The following is a 20,634-nucleotide window of genomic DNA, read 5'->3' as shown; positions in this document are numbered from 1 at the left end:
CCAGCAGAAGGAGACAACGTTTCAGAAAAGGCATTGTAGCAAACCAAAAAAGAAATTTTAAGCGCAGCAGAGTAACCAGCGCACATACCTGTTAGCTCAGGTGAGTTTAAATGGCTGCTGTTGATAACAAGGGCATTTGCTAAATAGATGGTGTGTGTGCAACAATATACTGAAAGGTCAATTATATTGTGCAGCTTATCTCACCACCTGTAGTTATTTAGGTGAAAGCTCCAAAATGCTTGCCTAATATGTTTGTTTATCCAAAAGGAAGTAAAAAGGGAGAGCTAGAAAGATAGCATTGCATCACATTACATGGCAATGCAATGCACAGTTGCTGAAGTTGAACCAAAATGAGCTTGTAATCTGGCTTCTGCAACTTTGAACATGAAAAATCCAATGAGGAGAAGAAAAGCAAAGCCAAAGAGTCCATCCCAAAATCCGACAAACAAGCAAAATGAACAAAAAACATTGAATTCAATTCTTTCTGATTTTAGAAACTGCATTAAAGAAGGGGTGCACCGGTCCTGGAGATACTGCAATACCAGGTCAATGCGTGGAGTGGACAGAGCAAGCTCTTTTTCCATCTCCCTGTTCTAAAAATCCATTTAATATATGGTCCCCAGATAGGGGACGTATCAGATATTAAACTGATAAGAACAGATACTACACTTGATCTTAGCCAAAAGGCCGAGAAGCGATAACCAGAATTGGTTTCAAACTACGGAGCCACCCAAGGATCCTGAAAAGTCCATTTGTGGAGATGAGCTCCTGGACTCCCGTTAAGAAGACATGTTGTCAACCTCTAGATCCCTTACATGCCTGCACTTTTCGGCTTGCTGCTGCTGCAATCCACGCATTTTAGATCTGCATAACTCCACCTCTTTAAACACAGCACCTTCACCCCCTGCTGTTCCCACCCGCCTCAACACCGTTGGAAGGGAGGAGAACCAATTAAGGCGGGGGGTGGGGTGGAACGAGCAGCTGTCTACCCTTAGCAGGAGGGCTCCTGATTACATACCTCTCCTGCTGCTGCTGCTGGCTGTCCAGCAGCAGACTGAAGGTGGCTGCTGCTGTGCACAGGTATATAAAGGCTCAGAGCCTATTATGACACGCGCAGCCAGCGTTCCATTGCCACATTCCATCTACTGCAGGCAGGATACCTGGCTGGCTGAATGTCGCTGAGAAGCTCACAGAGACCGCCATAAGCAACAGTTTAACAGAATGCCACAGACTAATCAACCAAACTTTTTGGGTTGGGTTCTCTTTTATAGTCTGCAGGCATTAAATGAAAGAAGTCAGTGTTCCAGCAGAAGGAGACAACGTTTCAGAAAAGGCATTGTAGCAAACCAAAAAAGAAATTTTAAGCGCAGCAGAGTAACCAGCGCACATACCTGTTAGCTCAGGTGAGTTTAAAAGGCTGCTGTTGATAACAAGGGCATTTGCTAAATAGATGGTGTGTGTGCAACAATATACTGAAAGGTCAATTATATTGTGCAGCTTATCTCACCACCTGTAGTTATTTAGGTGAAAGCTCCAAAATGCTTGCCTAATATGTCTGTTTATCCAAAAGGAAGTAAAAAGGGAGAGCTAGAAAGATAGCATTGCATCACATTACATGGCAATGCAATGCACAGTTGCTGAAGTTGAACCAAAATGAGCTTGTAATCTGGCTTCTGCAACTTTGAACATGAAAAATCCAATGAGGAGAAGAAAAGCAAAGCCAAAGAGTCCATCCCAAAATCCGACAAACAAGCAAAATGAACAAAAAACATTGAATTCAATTCTTTCTGATTTTAGAAACTGCATTAACCCCTTAAGCCCCGCGGGTGGTTTGCACGTTAATGACCGGGCCAATTTTTACAATTCTGACCACTGTCACTTTATGAGGTAATTACTCTCGAACGCTTCAACGGATCCCCCTGATTCTGAGATTGTTTTTTCGTGACATATTGTACTTCATGATTGTGGAAAAATTTCTTCGATATCACTTGCGTTTATTTGTGAAAAAAACGGAAATTTGGCGAAAATTTTGAAAATTTTGCAATTTTCAAAATTTGAATTTTTAAGCCCTGAAATCAGAGCGATATGTCACACAAAAGAGTTAATAAATAACATTTCCCACATGTCTACTTTACATCAGCACAATTTTGGAACCAAAATTTTTTTTTGTTAGGGAGCTATAAGGGTTAAAAATTGACCAGCGATTTCTCATTTTTCCAACAAAATTTACAAAACCATTTTTTTAGGGACCACATCACATTTGAAGTCACTTTGAGAGGTCTTTATGACAGAAAATACCCAAAAGTGACACCATTCTAAAAACTGCACCCCTCAAGGTGCTCAAAACCACATTCAAGAACTTTATTAACCCTTCAGGTGCTTCACAGGAATTTTTTGAATGTGGAAGAAAAAAATGAACATTTAACTTTTTTCACAAAAATGTTAATTTAGACCCAATTTTTTTTATTTTCACAGGGGTAACAAGAAAAAATGGACCCCAAAATTTGTTGTGCAATTTCCCCTGGGCACGCAGATACCCAATATTTGGGGAAAAAATACTGTTTGGGCGCACGGCAGGGCTCGGAAGGGAAGGAGCGCTATTTTACTTTTTGATTGTAAAATTTGCTTGAATAATTAGCGGACGCCATGTTGTGTTTGGAGAGCCCATGTGTGCCCAAACTTTGGAGCTCCCCCACAAGTGACCCCATTTTGGAAACTAGACCCCCCAAGGCACCTTTCTAGATGCATAGTGAGCACTTGGAACCCCCAGGTGCTTCACAAATTGATTCGTAACAATGAAAAAGTGAAAAAAAAAAACACTTTTTCATTTTTATGAATCAATTTGTGAAGCACCTGAGTGTTCCAAGTGCTCACAATGCATCTAGATAGGTGCCTTGGGGGGTCTAGTTTCCAAAATGGGGTCACTTGTTGGGGAGCTCCAATGTTTGGGCACACAGCGGCTCTCCAAACGCAATATGGTGTCGCTAACAATTTGAGCCGATTTTCCGTTAAATTTGTTAGAGGACACCATGTTGCATTTAGAGAGTCCCTGTGTGCCCAAACATTGGAGCTCCCCCACAAGTGACCCCATTTTGGAAACTAGACCCCCCAAGGCACCTATCTAGATGCATAGTGAGCACTTGGAACCCCCAGGTGCTTCACAAATTGATTCGTAACAATGAAAAAGTGAAAAAAAAAACACTTTTTCATTTGTATGAATCAATTTGTGAAGCACCTGAGGGTTCCAAGTGCTCACTATGCATCTAGATAGGTGCCTTGGGTGGTCTAGTTTCCAAAATGGGGTCACTTGTGGGGGAGCTCCAATATTTGGGCACACAGCGGCTCTCTAAATGCAACATGGTGTCCGCTAACAAATTGAATGGAAAATCGGCTCAAATTGTTAGCGGACACCACATTGCGTTTGGAGAGCTTCTCTGTGCCCAAACTTTGGAGCTCCCCCACAAGTGACCCCATTTTGGAAACTAGACCCCCCAAGGCACCTTTCTAGATGCATAGTGAGCACTTGGAACCCCCAGGTGCTTCACAAATTGATTCGTAATAATGAAAAAGTGAAAAAAAAAACACTTTTTCATTTTTACGAATCAATTTGTGAAGCACCTAGGGGTTCCAAGTGCTCACTATGCATCTAGATAGGTGCCTTGGGGGGTCTAGTTTCCAAAATGGGGTCACTTGTGGGGGAGCTCCAATGTTTGGGCACACAGGGACTCTCTAAATGCAACATGGTATCCGCTAACAAATTGAATGGAAAATCGGCTCAAATTGTTAGCGGACGCCACATTGCGTTTGGAGAGCCCCTCTGTGCCCAAACTTTGGAGCTCCCCCACAAGTGACCCCATTTTGGAAACTAAACCCCCCAAGGCACCTTTCTAGATGCATAGTGAGCACTTGGAACCCCCAGGTGCTTCACAAATTGATTCGTAATAATGAAAAAGTGAAAAAAAAAACACTTTTTCATTTTTACGAATCAATTTGTGAAGCACCTAGGGGTTCCAAGTGCTTACTATGCATCTAGATAGGTGCCTTGGGGGGTCTAGTTTCCAAAATGGGGTCACTTGTGGGGGAGCTCCGATGTTTGGGCACACAGGGACTCTCTAAATGCAACATGGTATCCGCTAACAAATTGAATGGAAAATCGGCTCAAATTGTTAGCGGACGCCACATTGCGTTTGGAGAGCCCCTCTGTGCCCAAACTTTGGAGCTCCCCCACAAGTGACCCCATTTTGGAAACTAGACCCCCCAAGGCACCTTTCTAGATGCATAGTGAGCACTTGGAACCCCCAGGTGCTTCACAAATTGATTCGTAATAATGAAAAAGTGAAAAAAAAAACACTTTTTCATTTTTACGAATTAATTTGTGAAGCACCTAGGGGTTCCAAGTGCTCACTATGCATCTAGATAGGTGCCTTGGGGGGTCTAGTTTCCAAAATGGGGTCACTTGTGGAGGAGCTCCAATGTTTGGGCACACAGGGACTCTCCAAATGCAACATGATATCCGCTAACAATTTGAGCCGACAATTTGTTAGCGGATATCATGTTGCATTTGGAGAGTCCCTGTGTGCCCAAACATTGGAGCTCCCCCACAAGTGACCCCATTTTGGAAACTAGACCCCCCAAGGCACCTATCTAGATTCATAGTGAGCACTTGGAACCCCAGGTGCTTCACAAATTGATTCATAAAAATGAAAAAGTGTTTTTTTTTTCACTTTTTCATTTTTACGAATTAATTTGTGAAGCACCTGGGGGTTCCAAGTGCTCACTATGCATCTAGAAAGGTGCCTTGGGGGGTCTAGTTTCCAAAATGGGGTCACTTGTGGGGGAGCTCCAAAGTTTGGGCACAGAGGGGCTTTCCAAACGCAATGTGGTGTCCGCTAACAATTTGAGCCGATTTTCCATTCAATTTGTTAGCGGATACCATGTTGCATTTAGAGAGTCCCTGTGTGCCCAAACATTGGAGCTCCCCCACAAGTGACCCCATTTTGGAAACTAGACCCCCCAAGGCACCTATCTAGATTCATAGTGAGCACTTGGAACCCCAGGTGCTTCACAAATTGATTCATAAAAATGAAAAAGTGTTTTTTTTTTCACTTTTTCATTTTTACGAATCAATTTGTGAAGCACCTGGGGGTTCCAAGTGCTCACTATGCATCTAGAAAGGTGCCTTGGGGGGTCTAGTTTCCAAAATCAGGTCACTTGTGGGGGAGCTCCAAAGTTTGGGCACAGAGGGGCTCTCCAAACGCAATGTGGTGTCCGCTAACAATTTGAGCCGATTTTCCATTCAATTTGTTAGCGGATACCATGTTGCATTTAGAGAGTCCCTGTGTGCCCAAACATTGAAGCTCCCCCACAAGTGACCCCATTTTGGAAACTAGACCCCCCAAGGCACCTTTCTAGATTCATAGTGAGCACTTGGAACCCCAGGTGCTTCACAAATTGATTCATAAAAATGAAAAAGTGTTTTTTTTTTCACTTTTTCATTTTTATGAATCAATTTGTGAAGCACCTGGGGGTTCCAAGTGCTCACTATGCATCTAGAAAGGTGCCTTGGGGGGTCTAGTTTCCAAAATGGGGTCACTTGTGGGGGAGCTCCAAAGTTTGGGCACAGAGGGGCTCTCCAAACGCAATGTGGTGTCCGCTAACAATTTGAGCCGATTTTCCATTCAATTTGTTAGCGGATACCATGTTGCATTTAGAGAGTCCCTGTGTGCCCAAACATTGGAGCTCCCCCACAAGTGACCCCATTTTGGAAACTAGACCCCCCAAGGCACCTATCTAGATTCATAGTGAGCACTTGGAACCCCAGGTGCTTCACAAATTGATTCATAAAAATGAAAAAGTGTTTTATTTTCACTTTTTCATTTTTACGAATCAATTTGTGAAGCACCTGGGGGTTCTAAGTGCTCACTATGCATCTAGATAGGTGCCTTGGGGGGTCTAGTTTCCAAAATGGGGTCACTTGTGGGGGAGCTCCAATGTTTGGACACACAGGGGCTCTCCAAACGCAACATGGCGTCCGCTAACAATTTGAGCCGATTTTCCATTCAATTTGTTAGCGGACACCATGTCGCGTTTGGAGAGCCCGTGATGTGCCTAAACAGTGGAGCTCCCCCACAAGTGTCCCCATTTTGGAAACTATACCCCTCAAAGATTTTATTAAGGTGTATAGTGAACATTTTGAACCCAGAGGTACGGCACATTATTTGTTTACATTAGGTCATCATATTGAATAAGTTTTCATTATTCTTGAGCGCAAGTGCTCGCTACTTGAGTTTGCATCGGGTACTCAGGTATGCACCATGTACAGCGTGTGCTCGAGTGACATGCTCGAGTCCCTGCTCCGCATGTTTCACGGTTATTAGACACCCAAAAAAAAACATGCGGGGATCGCTCGTGCATGGCAGGCAATCCCCGTAAAGTTTTTTGGCCGCGAAGCATATGGGGCAGAGACTCGAGCATGTCACTCAAATACCCACGATACTAAATGCATACCAGAGCACCCGATGCAAACTCAAGTAGCGAGCACTTGCTCTCAACACTAGTCGCCATATCGTCATCTTTTTTTCTTACTTTTGAAAAAAATCCCAACCCCAGCCCTAACCCTAGCACAACCCTAGCCCCAGCACAACCCTAGCCCCAAACCCAGCCCTAACCCTAGCCCAATCCTAACTCAAGAGTTTATTTTTGACGCCGTTCCTTGTGCGGTATAAGTGATTAGACGACTTTATTCTTCGGGTCGGTGTGATTACAGCAATGCCAGAATCATATGGGGTTTTTATGACTGACAGCTGTCACACACTAAAAGACGCATTTTTTGTAAAATCTAGTTTTTGCATCGCCATATTTTGAGAGCTATAATTTTTCCAGATTTTGGCAGACAGTCATGTGACGGCTCGTTTTTTGCGGGATGACTTGACGTTGTTATTGGTGCCATTTTCAGGCACGTGACATTTTTTGATCGCTTTCTATTCCGATTTTTGGGAGGCAGAATAAACAAAAACCAACAATTCAGGAATTGTTTTTTTTTTTTTTTTTTTATTCTGTTCCGCGTGTGGTAAAATTGATAAGGCAGCTTTACTCTTCGGGTCAGTACGTTTACAGCGGTACCACATTTGTATCATTTTTCTATGTTTTGGCGCTTATACACAATAAAAGCTATTTTATAGAAATAAATATTTTTTAGTATCGCTTTATTATGAGAGCTATAACTTTTTTATTTTTCGGCTGATGGAGCTATATGGCGGCTTGTTTTTTGCGGGACGAGATGCCGTTTTCAGCGGTATCATTTCTATTTATATACGTCTTTTTGATCGCGTGTTATTCCACTTTTTGTTTGGCGGTATGGTGATAAAGCATTGTTTTTTGCTTGGTTTTTTTTTTTTTTACCGTGTTCACTGAAGGGGTTAACTAGTGGGACAGTTTTATAGGTCAGGCTGTTCCGGACGCGGTGATACCAAATATGTGTACTTTTATTGTTTTTTTTTTATTTTTTTTATAATAATATTTATTGATGGGTACATTATATTTTTATTTTTGGTGTATTATTTTTTTTATTTTTTTATAATATTTTTGCACATTTTTTTTTTTTTTTTTTTCCACTTTCACACAGTTTATACACTTTATTACTTTGTCCCACTCTGGGACTTTCACTTTTTTTTTTCTGATCGCCTGCATGGCACAGGAATGGAGCACCATCCCTATGCCATGAAGGCTGTCAGAAGTGCACAGTGTGAAGATTGCTTGGAGATGCACTGCGCATGTCCAAGCAATCTTCCTGCTCTCTGGTGACCCGGATGTTGTCATGACAACATCGGGTCATCATGGCAACACCCGGGAAGCCTTTGCAGACTGCGCTGGAAGCCGGAAGAGGAGGTGAGTATCGCCGATCACCTCCCCTTGCCCCCGCAATGCCGCGATCGACTTCGATCGACTTCGATCGCAGCATCGCGGGGGTTAATGTGCTGGGAGCGGTGCGTGACCGCTCCCTGCACATAGTACCGGGTGTCAGCTGTGACAATCAGCTGACACCCGGCGGCGATCGCGCCCGCACAGCCTGTGTGCGGGCGCGATCGCGATGACGTACTAATACGGGTCTGGCTCTTAAGTCCCAGGGCACAGACGCGTATTAGTACGTCAGATGTTATTAAGGGGTTAAAGAAGGGGTGCACCGGTCCTGGAGATACTGCAATACCAGGTCAATGCGTGGAGTGGACAGAGCAAGCTCTTTTTCCATCTCCCTGTTCTAAAAATCCATTTAATATATGGTCCCCAGATAGGGGACGTATCAGATATTAAACTGATAAGAACAGATACTACACTTAATCTTAGCCAAAAGGCCGAGAAGCGATAACCAGAATTGGTTTCAAACTACGGAGCCACCCAAGGATCCTGAAAAGTCCATTTGTGGAGATGAGCTCCTGGACTCCCGTTAAGAAGACATGTTGTCAACCTCTAGATCCCTTACATGCCTGCACTTTTCGGCTTGCTGCTGCTGCAATCCACGCGTTTTAGATCTGCATAACTCCACCTCTTTAAGCACAGCACCTTCACCCCCTGCTGTTCCCACCCGCCTCAACACCGTTGGAAGGGAGGAGAACCAATTAAGGCGGGGGGTGGGGTGGAACGAGCAGCTGTCTACCCTTAGCAGGAGGGCTCCTGATTACATACCTCTCCTGCTGCTGCTGCTGCTGGCTGTCCAGCAGCAGACTGAAGGTGGCTGCTGCTGTGCACAGGTATATAAAGGCTCAGAGCCTATTATGACACGCGCAGCCAGCGTTCCATTGCCACATTCCATCTACTGCAGGCAGGATACCTGGCTGGCTGAATGTCGCTGAGAAGCTCACAGAGACCGCTATAAGCAACAGTTTAACAGAATGCCACAGACTAATCAACCAAACTTTTTGGATTGGGTTCTCTTTTATAGTCTGCGGGCATTAAATGAAAGAAGTCAGTGTTCCAGCAGAAGGAGACAACGTTTCAGAAAAGGCATTGTAGCAAACCAAAAAAGAAATTTTAAGCGCAGCAGAGTAACCAGCGCACATACCTGTTAGCTCAGGTGAGTTTAAAAGGCTGCTGTTGATAACAAGGGCATTTGCTAAATAGATGGTGTGTGTGCAACAATATACTGAAAGGTCAATTATATTGTGCAGCTTATCTCACCACCTGTAGTTATTTAGGTGAAAGCTCCAAAATGCTTGCCTAATATGTCTGTTTATCCAAAAGGAAGTAAAAAGGGAGAGCTAGAAAGATAGCATTGCATCACATTACATGGCAATGCAATGCACAGTTGCTGAAGTTGAACCAAAATGAGCTTGTAATCTGGCTTCTGCAACTTTGAACATGAAAAATCCAATGAGGAGAAGAAAAGCAAAGCCAAAGAGTCCATCCCAAAATCCGACAAACAAGCAAAATGAACAAAAAACATTGAATTCAATTCTTTCTGATTTTAGAAACTGCATTAAAGAAGGGGTGCACCGGTCCTGGAGATACTGCAATACCAGGTCAATGCGTGGAGTGGACAGAGCAAGCTCTTTTTCCATCTCCCTGTTCTAAAAATCCATTTAATATATGGTCCCCAGATAGGGGACGTATCAGATATTAAACTGATAAGAACAGATACTACACTTGATCTTAGCCAAAAGGCCGAGAAGCGATAACCAGAATTGGTTTCAAACTACGGAGCCACCCAAGGATCCTGAAGAGTCCATTTGTGGAGATGAGCTCCTGGACTCCCGTTAAGAAGACATGTTGTCAACCTCTAGATCCCTTACATGCCTGCACTTTTCGGCTTGCTGCTGCTGCAATCCACGCGTTTTAGATCTGCATAACTCCACCTCTTTAAACACAGCACCTTCACCCCCTGCTGTTCCCACCCGCCTCAACACCGTTGGAAGGGAGGAGAACCAATTAAGGCGGGGGGTGGGGTGGAACGAGCAGCTGTCTACCCTTAGCAGGAGGGCTCCTGATTACATACCTCTCCTGCTGCTGCTGCTGCTGGCTGTCCAGCAGCAGACTGAAGGTGGCTGCTGCTGTGCACAGGTATATAAAGGCTCAGAGCCTATTATGACACGCGCAGCCAGCGTTCCATTGCCACATTCCATCTACTGCAGGCAGGATACCTGGCTGGCTGAATGTCGCTGAGAAGCTCACAGAGACCGCCATAAGCAACAGTTTAACAGAATGCCACAGACTAATCAACCAAACTTTTTGGGTTGGGTTCTCTTTTATAGTCTGCAGGCATTAAATGAAAGAAGTCAGTGTTCCAGCAGAAGGAGACAACGTTTCAGAAAAGGCATTGTAGCAAACCAAAAAAGAAATTTTAAGCGCAGCAGAGTAACCAGCGCACATACCTGTTAGCTCAGGTGAGTTTAAAAGGCTGCTGTTGATAACAAGGGCATTTGCTAAATAGATGGTGTGTGTGCAACAATATACTGAAAGGTCAATTATATTGTGCAGCTTATCTCACCACCTGTAGTTATTTAGGTGAAAGCTCCAAAATGCTTGCCTAATATGTCTGTTTATCCAAAAGGAAGTAAAAAGGGAGAGCTAGAAAGATAGCATTGCATCACATTACATGGCAATGCAATGCACAGTTGCTGAAGTTGAACCAAAATGAGCTTGTAATCTGGCTTCTGCAACTTTGAACATGAAAAATCCAATGAGGAGAAGAAAAGCAAAGCCAAAGAGTCCATCCCAAAATCCGACAAACAAGCAAAATGAACAAAAAACATTGAATTCAATTCTTTCTGATTTTAGAAACTGCATTAAAGAAGGGGTGCACCGGTCCTGGAGATACTGCAATACCAGGTCAATGCGTGGAGTGGACAGAGCAAGCTCTTTTTCCATCTCCCTGTTCTAAAAATCCATTTAATATATGGTCCCCAGATAGGGGACGTATCAGATATTAAACTGATAAGAACAGATCCGTTTTCAAACAAGCTTTATTTAAATCAGACATACATCATAAATTACAAACAAATCACAAAGACTTGAATAAAATATGACATAAAACAAATACAAGGTCAGATTTAAAAAGCGCATAAAAGCATAAAAATCATAAAACACAGTTTTGCATATAATTTGCATAAATAAATACATATGTCAAATGCAAACACCATAGCTTTTTAACTTTATCTTTTTACAATCAGGTAGTATGAAAACTTTTCACAAAGAACATATCCGATACAATATTTGAAACAAATCACAAATACTGGAATAAAATATGACATAAAACTAATACAGAGTCAGAATTAAAATGCACTTAAAAGCATAAAAAGCATAAAACACAGTTTTGCATATAATTTACATAAATAAATACATATTCCAAATTTGCAAACACCATAGCTTTTTTGCTTCATTGATTCCCATCTTTTTACAATCTCTCAGGTAGTATGTAAACATTTCACAAAGAGCAAGCCCAATACAATCTTTGACAGGAATAAATTCACGTTTAAACAATAATATATTGCGCACTTTCCATAAAGCTTCTTTTAAACAGTTTATTATAAGCCATGCGACTCGTGCTTGTTTCATGGTTGGGCAATTAATTATCCCATATATTATAATGTCACAATTAAGGGTTTGTATACCACATATCCATTTTAGGAGGGTGCCCACCGTCTGCCATAGCTCTTGTGCGTAGGGGCAATCCCACAATAAATGAAACACTGACTCGTTTGGGGCGCATCTTTCTCTGGGACATCTAGCACTAGCCACCAGCCCCCTATGATGCTGAAAAGCTCTCGTAGGGAGACATTGGTGAACAACCTGCCAAGCTAAATCCTTTTGTGAGTTGCTAAGTGCAGGACAGGCCACGTTGTTCCACACCAGGCGGCACCTGGAGATGGAAAAATTAGACACATCCTCCATCTCCTCATGTCCCTTACAAATAACTGTTAACTTACGTTGATCAAATAAAAGCTGACGATCAACTTGGGTCAGATCATATTCTGAAATGACCTTCTCCAAGATCTTGTAATGCTTAGGGGGAGATAAGAGAAAAGGACAATTAACAGTCATACCGAAGTTCAACTTTCGGAAAAGAAACCCAGTTGTATATCTAAGAAAACAAGAGAAAGCCCCAACATTATTCAAGCTTTTGCAACAAAATACAAAAAACTTGATAAATAAAAACAATTTTAAATCAGGGAACCCTTTACCCCCATTTTTCTTGCTTTTACATACCACCTCCCTCCTCAATTTCTCCATTTTGGATCCCCACAGAAAATAAAACATGGGCTTCATAAGTCTTCTAAGATACAGAGAATTAGGGGGAAAAACCATAGTGGCATACAAAATGATAGGAAGCAAAACCATTTTAATTACAAGAATCTTGCCCTCCATTGTTAGTTTTCGAGTTTGCCATAAAGAGATCTTCTGATTTAATTTATTCAAAACCAAATCCCAGTTTTCAATACCATCATTAGCAGGATTAAACAAGACACCCAGGATCTTGATTCCTACTGTTTGTGTGGGAACCCTAGGCGGATCTGACTCCCATTGACCCATAATCATACAGTCACATTTATTTATATTCAACTTAAACCCAGACCCAGCACTAAAAATTTCAGTAATTAGAATTGCTCTGTTAATAGATGCTGAGCTAGTGCCATATACAGATATGTCATCCATATATCCAATGGCTTTAACTTGTTGTCCACCCCCACCCGGAATAAAAATGCCCCTAACCACCTTGTCCCGACGCAGCAGGCACAACAGTGGCTCAATGGAGCAGACAAATAAAAGTGGGGACATGGGGCAACCTTGTTTAACACCGGAAAGAAGCTCCACCTCTCTAGTTAAAAAACCATTGACTAAAATCCGGGCAGATGACTGTTTGTATAAAAGCGCAATTTTCTGAATAAAAGAATCAGGGAACCCCATCTTTCCCATAACTTTAAAAAGATAAAAGTGGGAGACCCTATCAAACGCTTTCATAAAATCCAAAGATAAAATAGCTAGTGGCTGTTTTCTATCTTTTTGAAACCAGATAAGATCACGAATTAGGTTTAGATGCTCCCAGATTGATCTCCCGGGGACACCACACACCTGATCTGGATGAATTACATTTTTAATAACTGCTTTAAGACGACCAGCAACAACTTTAGCTAAAATCTTGTAGTCTGTATTTAATAGTGAAATAGGCCTCCAATTCTCCAACTTTGATTTATCACCTTTCTTAAAAATTAATGTAATCATACTTTTACGCCATGAATATGGTAATAAATCAGCCTTAGAGGCTTCACAAACTACTTGTATAAAATCCTCCTTAATTAGATCCCAAAAGCAAAGATAAAATTCAAAAGGAAGGCCATCTGATCCAGGAGCCTTACCTTTATTAAAACTCTTAAGGGTCTCTTCAATTTCACTGGGTAAAAGTTCTTTAGCTAAAAAAATCTGGTCATCTTTATTTAAAAACTGGGATAAAACATTAAGATTCTCTGTAAAAGCAGGTTCATCAACATTTTTAATACTAAAAAGATCTCTATAAAAATTAGCAGTATGCTCTAAAATGCCCTCAGTGGAAGATTGTCCTTCTAGCTCAGTAATCACTTGTTTTTTGTCACTCATTTTTTTAAAGAAAAACCTTGAGCAGGTCTCACCCTCTTCCAAATATTTCACACGGGTATTAAATATAATTTCTTTACCCTTTTGTTCCAGGAATTTTTGGATTTCTGTCTGGATCTTGGCAATCTCATCATCCACACCAGGTACTCCCCACCCCTTAAGCTTAAGGAGAGTTTGCATCCTGACATTAAAATCTTTAAAACATTTCCTTTTTTCACGTGCCTTCCTTTTACCAATTTTAATAAAAAATTCTTTAATACGGGTTTTAACACACTCCCACCACCCCAACATACTCTGATTTGGGTGTTTCCGTCTTCTCCAACTCTCATACTTTGCATAAAACTCCGCCCTTACCAGTTCGTCTTCTAATAAGAGCACATTCAATTTCCACATACCTTTTCCAACTTTTGCTTCCTGTGGAGTTTGCAATACATTGTATAGTAATACATGATCAGAAAAAATATTTTCTATTAGACCAGCATTCCTAGGTTTAAAAACATCAGAAGAGGAAAAAATAAAATCAATACGAGATGACATCCCTCTACCCCTCCATGTATGCCCAGGGTCAGTAGGGTAGGACTTTCTCCAAGCATCTAATAATTTGAGGTCCGTTGTCAAATGTTTTAACAGACTGGATGTTTTGTCTGTTCTTCCATTAGTATCACCTCCACTCCTCCCCTCCCCCAACATGACACAGTTAAAATCCCCTCCCACTATCACAGGGGACGGACCTGATAAAAACAAAGGGATGACATTAAAAAGGGAAGCACGCTCATTTTTCTCTGGGGATGCATAAACATTAATAAGACGACAGGTAAAACCATTTAAAATAACATGAGTTGATAAGGCACGACCTGGAACTATTTCAGTGATGGATAAAACATTAACATTTTGACATTTGAATAAAATCCCAACCCCGGCAGCTTTATTTTCATTGGACCCTGACCAAATAGAGGGTCCTGCTGACCAGTCCATTTTTAAGTTGGGGTATGACAAATCGTGATCAATACCGCATTCTTGCAGGAAAAAAATGTCAAAGTTCAGAGTCATTAACCAAGCAAACAAAGCAGCCCGTCTAACAGGGCTCTTTAGGCTTCTCACATTTAGTGAGGCAACACGGATTTCTGCCATGTTAGGTGTTTTTTATTGATTCATTATACTCTGAATCTGAATCAATAATTTGTGACAGAGAAGGTGAAGGAAGGGATGACACAGTTCGTAAACTGTCCGTTTCATCTGAGTCCGTGAAATCCTCAATTAAGTTAGTCCCCTCTGGGCTGAGAATTTTTGCAGCACTAGATAGAAAGACTTTACGGGACATCTGAGGCAGGTTATGCTCCTCCTGCGCCTCTTCACGACTTCTCTTACCACTGGCGCTGAGATCCATCCGATCCTCCGAATCCACCCGATCCTCACCAGGCACTGCAGCAGGTGGAATACCCGCAGACCCTCCAGGAGCACCAAGGGACATCATTTCCGGAGCAGGATGACCATCAGGACCAGCAACAGGTTCACCAACCACTGCACGACCTCTATCATCCAGGCAGGCAACAGGACATCCATCAGGAATGGTTCCAGGACATCCATCTGGACTGGCATCAGGACATCCATCTGGACTGGCATCAGGGCATCCATCTGGGTTGGCATCAGGACATCCATCTGGATTGGCATCAGGGCATCCGTCTGGATTGGCATCAGGGCATCCATCTGGATTGGCATCAGGGCATCCGTCTGGACTGGCATCAGGGCAGACATCTGGTCCAACATCTGTGCTGGCATCAGCAGGGGTATCTGGATGGACATCTGGATTGGTACCAACAGCTCCAGATTTTCGCCTCTTTTTTGGTTCCCTCTCATTTCCGCTCTGAGAAGGTGCCATCTCCCCACCAGGTGAAACCTGGACCCCTGCAGGAGTAGGCAAAGGCGTGACCTCGGCTACAGAGGCCGGGTTTTTCCGCAAAGGTACCGACAGAGCATCGACTGAGTCAGACTGTTTTTGACCTTTAGTAATGTCCACAAAGCTTTTTCTGGGGTCACCCGGGCTGACCCTGCTGGCATCAGCAGGAACTCCTGCGGAACTAGCCGCAGGCGCCCGAGAGCCACCACGAGACCTTGTCCGCATCGGACAATTACTGAACAGGTGAGTAGACATTCCGCACCCACTGCAGGTCTTACTGTTCTTACAGTCCTTTGAGGCATGACCCCATTGTCCACAGTTGTGGCACTGACTCATCCGCTCGTTCTTACAATCGCTCTGTATGTGATCAAGGTCACCACACCTACGACACCTGAATGGTTGTCCATCATAGAAGAGGTAGCCATGGTCTCTTCCCAGCACCACTGTGGAGGGGGGGTGCATAAGGCCTTCTACACCCCCAGGGTCAAGTCTGAAGCGTACCATAAAGCGTCGTTTCCCATTCCAGAAACCGCTCCGACCTTTGACGTTCCCCGTAAATCTGACAGATGTACAATATCTGCTCAGAAAAAGCTCAATATCATCTGTGGACACATGGGGGTTAAACATGTATACCACAAGGGGAACGTCAACTCCGCCATAGAGACCCGTAAAAATCACTCCGTCCAACAGCTTGCTGTTACGGTGGCCCTTAACGCATTCGTAAAAGTGCTGGCAGGCAACTTTGGTCGAGAACGTGAGAATATATGTACTCTGCCCCTTCTCCTGCAGGCAGTAAACATCATGATCTTTCACGTTCAACAGATCTCTCAAACTCTGTACATAGAACTCACGGGGGTTGTCATATCCGACGTGGTTTGCTGGAACCTCGATACGCACCGAGTTCCTGATCTGGCCGAAGCCAGTGGAAAATTGAAATGAACAAGGCATCTCACCAAAGTGGCAAAGGCTTACCGTCACTACGGGCTCGGACTTTCGCCTGGGGATCGCAACTTGTTGCCCGGGGACTAAGCCAGCTCCCTAATAGCAGCAGGGGGGTGAAGTCCCACCAAAAGGTGAGACGATCCCCCCAGGCCAAGGAGCCGGGTACCCCGGGCACCTCTCAGCCAAGACCAAGGCAGCAACCGTTAGATCACTGCACCTGATCTCAGCCAAAAGGCCGAGAAGCGATAACCAGAATTGGTTTCAAACTACGGAGCCACCCAAGGATCCTAAAAAGTCCATTTGTGGAGATGAGCTCCTGGACTCCCGTTAAGAAGACATGTTGTCAACCTCTAGATCCCTTACATGCCTGCACTTTTCGGCTTGCTGCTGCTGCAATCCACGCGTTTTAGATCTGCATAACTCCACCTCTTTAAACACAGCACCTTCACCCCCTGCTGTTCCCACCCGCCTCAACACCGTTGGAAGGGAGGAGAACCAATTAAGGCGGGGGGTGGGGTGGAACGAGCAGCTGTCTACCCTTAGCAGGAGGGCTCCTGATTACATACCTCTCCTGCTGCTGCTGCTGCTGGCTGTCCAGCAGCAGACTGAAGGTGGCTGCTGCTGTGCACAGGTATATAAAGGCTCAGAGCCTATTATGACACGCGCAGCCAGCGTTCCATTGCCACATTCCATCTACTGCAGGCAGGATACCTGGCTGGCTGAATGTCGCTGAGAAGCTCACAGAGACCGCCATAAGCAACAGTTTAACAGAATGCCACAGACTAATCAACCAAACTTTTTGGGTTGGGTTCTCTTTTATAGTCTGCAGGCATTAAATGAAAGAAGTCAGTGTTCCAGCAGAAGGAGACAACGTTTCAGAAAAGGCATTGTAGCAAACCAAAAAAGAAATTTTAAGCGCAGCAGAGTAACCAGCGCACATACCTGTTAGCTCAGGTGAGTTTAAAAGGCTGCTGTTGATAACAAGGGCATTTGCTAAATAGATGGTGTGTGTGCAACAATATACTGAAAGGTCAATTATATTGTGCAGCTTATCTCACCACCTGTAGTTATTTAGGTGAAAGCTCCAAAATGCTTGCCTAATATGTCTGTTTATCCAAAAGGAAGTAAAAAGGGAGAGCTAGAAAGATAGCATTGCATCACATTACATGGCAATGCAATGCACAGTTGCTGAAGTTGAACCAAAATGAGCTTGTAATCTGGCTTCTGCAACTTTGAACATGAAAAATCCAATGAGGAGAAGAAAAGCAGAGCCAAAGAGTCCATCCCAAAATCCGACAAACAAGCAAAATGAACAAAAAACATTGAATTCAATTCTTTCTGATTTTAGAAACTGCATTAAAGAAGGGGTGCACCGGTCCTGGAGATACTGCAATACCAGGTCAATGCGTGGAGTGGACAGAGCAAGCTCTTTTTCCATCTCCCTGTTCTAAAAATCCATTTAATATATGGTCCCCAGATAGGGGACGTATCAGATATTAAACTGATAAGAACAGATTTTTTTTTTTTTTTGAAAGCCCGAATTCGTGTACAAAACCCGAGTGCGCTTAAAAAAGTGACAAGTGCCACAAAAAAAGTGCACTAGGATGCTGGTCTTCTTGAAACCCTCTCCAAAAGGAGAAGGGTCCCCCAAACCATTCCCCGTCCCTCCGAGCCAAAAGGCCACAGCGAGGAACAGGGACAAAAAGCCACCTCCATCCGAAGCCAGAGGCGACCCAATCTTACCCCCAGCACCTGCCCGAGTTCTCACCCGAGCAAGGCACTGGGAGCCAAAGACTGTGCTCCCCTCCCGGAAGAGGGGAGCCAACAACGCTGTCCTCCCGAAAGAGGAGAGCCAGGGGGTTTCAGGGGGGAGCGGAACCTGATGGCCACACACTCCCCCCCTAGACCTGCCAAGAGAGGAACCCGTAAGGGAACCGCATCCCGACAAAATCCTAGTAGGACGTGACACACGTGAATAAGTGGACACACAGTGACAAAGAAATTAAATAAATAGTGAAGGTTTCACAGTATAATACTGCCTGGACCTTCGACCGGGAATTGAAAAATTCCCCATCCTAAGGCCAGAAGGCCCGGAATAAGGGTGTGTGCGAAGAAAGAAAATTTGAAGTGCTTGTGCAAATGTGCCATAAACTCAAGTGGGGTTCCCAATCCCAGTGAGTTAAGGCACCCCAGGGTCACCACTCCTGGGGCACTTCACACTTCGGGCTTTCGATCTTCCCCGGCCCAATGGCGTCGATCCTGGGGGGCCATGCTTTCCACCAGATGACTATATTAGCCACCTGGCGTACTAACAAGCGCCTAAACCCCAGTGTGCATAATGTATCAATCTACTAGGGCGGCCAACATCCAAAACCGCCTTTTCGAAAGATACTACACTTGATCTTAGCCAAAAGGCCGAGAAGCGATAACCAGAATTGGTTTCAAACTACGGAGCCACCCAAGGATCCTAAAAAGTCCATTTGTGGAGATGAGCTCCTGGACTCCCGTTAAGAAGACATGTTGTCAACCTCTAGATCCCTTACATGCCTGCACTTTTCGGCTTGCTGCTGCTGCAATCCACGCGTTTTAGATCTGCATAACTCCACCTCTTTAAACACAGCACCTTCACCCCCTGCTGTTCCCACCCGCCTCAACACCGTTGGAAGGGAGGAGAACCAATTAAGGCGGGGGGTGGGGTGGAACGAGCAGCTGTCTACCCTTAGCAGGAGGGCTCCTGATTACATACCTCTCCTGCTGCTGCTGCTGCTGGCTGTCCAGCAGCAGACTGAAGGTGGCTGCTGCTGTGCACAGGTATATAAAGGCTCAGAGCCTATTATGACACGCGCAGCCAGCGTTCCATTGCCACATTCCATCTACTGCAGGCAGGATACCTGGCTGGCTGAATGTCGCTGAGAAGCTCACAGAGACCGCCATAAGCAACAGTTTAACAGAATGGCACAGACTAATCAACCAAACTTTTTGGGTTGGGTTCTCTTTTATAGTCTGCAGGCATTAAATGAAAGAAGTCAGTGTTCCAGCAGAAGGAGACAACGTTTCAGAAAAGGCATTGTAGCAAACCAAAAAAGAAATTTTAAGCGCAGCAGAGTAACCAGCGCACATACCTGTTAGCTCAGGTGAGTTTAAAAGGCTGCTGTTGATAACAAGGGCATTTGCTAAATAGATGGTGTGTGTGCAACAATATACTGAAAGGTCAATTATATTGTGCAGCTTATCTCACCACCTGTAGTTATTTAGGTGAAAGCTCCAAAATGCTTGCCTAATATGTCTGTTTATCCAAAAGGAAGTAAAAAGGGAGAGCTAGAAAGATAGCATTGCATCACATTACATGGCAATGCAATGCACAGTTGCTGAAGTTGAACCAAAATGAGCTTGTAATCTGGCTTCTGCAACTTTGAACATGAAAAATCCAATGAGGAGAAGAAAAGCAGAGCCAAAGAGTCCATCCCAAAATCCGACAAACAAGCAAAATGAACAAAAAACATTGAATTCAATTCTTTCTGATTTTAGAAACTGCATTAAAGAAGGGGTGCACCGGTCCTGGAGATACTGCAATACCAGGTCAATGCGTGGAGTGGACAGAGCAAGCTCTTTTTCCATCTCCCTGTTCTAAAAATCCATTTAATATATGGTCCCCAGATAGGGGACGTATCAGATATTAAACTGATAAGAACAGATACTACACTTGATCTTAGCCAAAAGGCTGAGAAGCGATAACCAGAATTGGTTTCAAACTACGGAGCCACCCAAGGATCCTAAAAAGTCCATTTGTGGAGATGAGCTCCTGGACTCCCGTTAAGAAGACATGTTGTCAACCTCTAGATCCCTTACATGCCTGCACTTTTCGGCTTGCTGCTGCTGCAATCCACGCGTTTTAGATCTGCATAACTCCACCTCTTTAAACACAGCACCTTCACCCCCTGCTGTTCCCACCCGCCTCAACACCGTTGGAAGGGAGGAGAACCAATTAAGGCGGGGGGTGGGGTGGAACGAGCAGCTGTCTACCCTTAGCAGGAGGGCTCCTGATTACATACCTCTCCTGCTGCTGCTGCTGCTGGCTGTCCAGCAGCAGACTGAAGGTGGCTGCTGCTGTGCACAGGTATATAAAGGCTCAGAGCCTATTATGACACGCGCAGCCAGCGTTCCATTGCCACATTCCATCTACTGCAGGCAGGATACCTGGCTGGCTGAATGTC

The 20,634-nt window shown here is 44.0% G+C and overlaps 4 non-coding genes and 3 pseudogenes across 4 annotated transcripts; all 7 read right to left on the bottom strand.

Moving 5' to 3' along the window:
- Positions 1-508: 508 nt before the first annotated feature.
- Positions 509-699, bottom strand: LOC141215583 (U2 spliceosomal RNA). Its single transcript, XR_012284644.1, has one exon. It is a non-coding gene; the product is annotated as a U2 spliceosomal RNA (small nuclear RNA).
- A 7,473-nt stretch (positions 700-8,172) lies between these two features.
- Positions 8,173-8,363, bottom strand: LOC141216528 (U2 spliceosomal RNA). Its single transcript, XR_012285557.1, has one exon. It is a non-coding gene; the product is annotated as a U2 spliceosomal RNA (small nuclear RNA).
- Positions 8,364-9,478: 1,115 nt separating this feature from the next.
- LOC141215582 (U2 spliceosomal RNA) lies at positions 9,479-9,669 on the bottom strand. The gene has a single exon (XR_012284643.1). It is a non-coding gene; the product is annotated as a U2 spliceosomal RNA (small nuclear RNA).
- A 1,115-nt stretch (positions 9,670-10,784) lies between these two features.
- LOC141216798 (U2 spliceosomal RNA) lies at positions 10,785-10,957 on the bottom strand (annotated as a pseudogene).
- A 6,825-nt stretch (positions 10,958-17,782) lies between these two features.
- On the bottom strand, positions 17,783-17,961 carry LOC141216831 (U2 spliceosomal RNA; annotated as a pseudogene).
- A 794-nt stretch (positions 17,962-18,755) lies between these two features.
- Positions 18,756-18,847, bottom strand: LOC141216963 (U2 spliceosomal RNA; annotated as a pseudogene).
- A 1,115-nt stretch (positions 18,848-19,962) lies between these two features.
- Positions 19,963-20,153, bottom strand: LOC141216365 (U2 spliceosomal RNA). The gene has a single exon (XR_012285401.1). It is a non-coding gene; the product is annotated as a U2 spliceosomal RNA (small nuclear RNA).
- Between the last annotated feature and the right edge of the window lie 481 nt (positions 20,154-20,634).

Source organism: Phyllobates terribilis, unplaced genomic scaffold (genome assembly GCF_046119375.1).
Source record: "Phyllobates terribilis strain yellow unplaced genomic scaffold, ASM4611937v1 Scaffold_236__1_contigs__length_3049075, whole genome shotgun sequence".
Taxonomy (NCBI): domain Eukaryota; kingdom Metazoa; phylum Chordata; class Amphibia; order Anura; family Dendrobatidae; genus Phyllobates; species Phyllobates terribilis.
Note: the sequence above shows the minus strand (reverse complement) of the source record. Positions and strands in the feature narration are given on the sequence as shown.